Source organism: Scomber japonicus, chromosome 11 (assembly GCF_027409825.1).
Source record: "Scomber japonicus isolate fScoJap1 chromosome 11, fScoJap1.pri, whole genome shotgun sequence".
In the NCBI taxonomy this organism is placed as follows: Eukaryota; Metazoa; Chordata; class Actinopteri; order Scombriformes; family Scombridae; genus Scomber; species Scomber japonicus.
In genome coordinates, this window is record NC_070588.1 from 24,040,529 (window position 1) to 24,043,107 (window position 2,579).

Consider the following 2,579-nt stretch of genomic DNA (forward strand, 5'->3'; position numbering starts at 1 on the left):
CTAATACTGCCATGTTTGTCTTCCATGTCTTTAACTGGAAAGATGTGGATTTAAGATGTGGATTTGTGATGGATTTTGACTTTTTAATCCTCCAAATGGGTCTCCATGCTGTGATCCTTGAATAATACATGACTCTTCTCAATGTGCATCCAAATATCTTATTACTCAATCTAAATGGAGCCAAAGTTTAGAAATACCAAAGAATCTTTGTGAGATAACCAACAGAATTTAGGAAAAGTAAGCTGAATTTCTGTGAAACCAAATTCACACCTGTTCAAGTGGGATTTCTTTTTCTTGGAAGGCTGAGAACTTACAGGCACTCACTGACCTGTAAGTTCAGTCCAAAGATTAACTGTGAACTTTTTTGCATTATCAGTATTACTGTTGAAAGGTACATCAGTAAATACAAGATGATGTTAAATAGAGCTAAGCAAGTACACCATTATCTGTTCAACCAACTAAATGATTTGTACCTGTAGCCATACTCGGAATGGGCGGGACTTAAACCAGAAGTGGACTGGGTCTAATCAGAAGTTAGTATATTAAGCCTGAAATGGATATGGGTTGATGCATTGAGAGTGGTGAGCTGATCATCCATGTGGAAAAAGTGGCTCTGACGGAGACAAGATTGTGTTGACTGTTGCAGCAGCAGTGAACTTTCTATAGGCTATGTGTAGAGGAGGAGCTCTCCGTCAGATCGCTGTGGACATAGCTTATCACAATGAGGATTTTCCTGCATCATGAGTGTCGATATTGACACAATAAAAAGTTTATTATCTGTACTGCAGATTCTGCTCAAGCATACTATTAAGTAAGTTGTGTCTGTTTTGTTCCAACGTATTAGGAAGTACAAAGTACAAAATGAAAGCTATAAGCATTATTAAAAATAGAGTTAATAGCCCAGTAACCTTTTCATGTGCATTCGAGCTATCAAGACTTGATCATTTCTGTAAATTACCTAGAGGTAGCATACTGCAACAGCGTTTTCAGTTCTAGTGAAGGAAGCTCTGATGCAAAAAGCAACTGATATTAGTGACACAAATGAGCCAGTACAGAAAGTTCAGCTTGAGGATTCATTCATCTGGACCAAAATTACAGATTACAAACCCTTTATAAAGTGTGTCTTATCAGAAAGTGGTGCCATTGATTTGTTCTCTACTGATGAGTAATTGTAAACCCATTCAGACCACATGAGTGTTTTGTTTAGTTTTCTATTTTTTTGTGGTTGGCGGTCTCGTGGTAAGTGCCATTCGGAGGCATGAATTGTATTTTAAAGTGTATTTTCTGGGTTTTGTTTGAGCAAAGATTTCCTGTATTTACTGGTCAGTTTTAATAGTATTGTCTGTTAAAATCCATCCCCTATACTTGGGCAAAGGCATCAATACATTAGGGTTTACAGCAGGCAAATATTTGATCACCAACCTTGCCCCATATTAAGACTGGAGCCTCAATATTATGACGTGACCTCTGTCTTTGGAGAAACACAGAGGATCATTTTCAGTGGAAATCTCCATGGATTACGGACACAGCAGAATGCAGTTGACCTTTTAAATTATTAGACATCACAGGAGGACCCCAGGTAATGCTAGTTCTGTGCAAATAGGACTTAAACTGCATATTATTACAACATTTATCATTTATGACAAGTTTTGAATGAATGATAGTGGCTTGCAATCCCATGATATCATAAATGTAATGACCTCTCAGCAAGGGAACAATTTTGGTATCTACTGTATATTCTCATTCCGTGTTTTTTGAAGTTCCAATCTACCATCAACAGGGTGTCTTTATTCAATACTGTGTAAGAAGCTTGTCTGTCATCTGTGTACATCAGCATTTCACTTGATAAATGGAAGGAGGCTAATGTGGAGAAAGCGTATACATATTCTGAACCTGTAATAAATGCTATAGGATCAAAGAAATATACACTAATGGCTGCAAATGATTCAGTATTCAGTTGACATTAAGTAAAAGTGCCCACCAGCAACGTTATCTTCCAACATGATCCCCAAACCTGAACTAACTCAATCTCAGTTGTAATAGAGCAACAAGCAAGTTATTTGTTGCCAACCATAAAGCAAGTGTACACAAATGATACTGACACACCTGTTTTGGGGCTAACCATGAATCATATACTGTATGTGAATGTGTGTCTAAAATTTAAAGCCTGCCTACATGTTTACATTACCACCTAATGCCTTATTTTTGTAGCATTACTGTAGGTTAGACACATTATATTGTACATAAACTCTGAATTAATCATACAGAGGTATATGCGGCAGTGAATGCCACAGAAAGCTGTTTATGAAGCTACCAAGATCACAGAGACAGAAAAAGAAATACATTGCCCCATGTAGTCAGATGTGAAGTCAATGATGTGTTTCGTTATAATGGAGGCATATTTATGCCTCATTTGTGCTCCAAAAACTCCCAGGATCTCACAGCATCTTCTAGTTTCTACACTTAGTGCATCCGATTTACACAGCACCTTACAGCACTGGCACTACGTAATGCCAAAAACACTTACAGTCGCCTGTGTGTGTGGATAGACAGCCTTGTGCTCATGAAGCCTGTTTAAC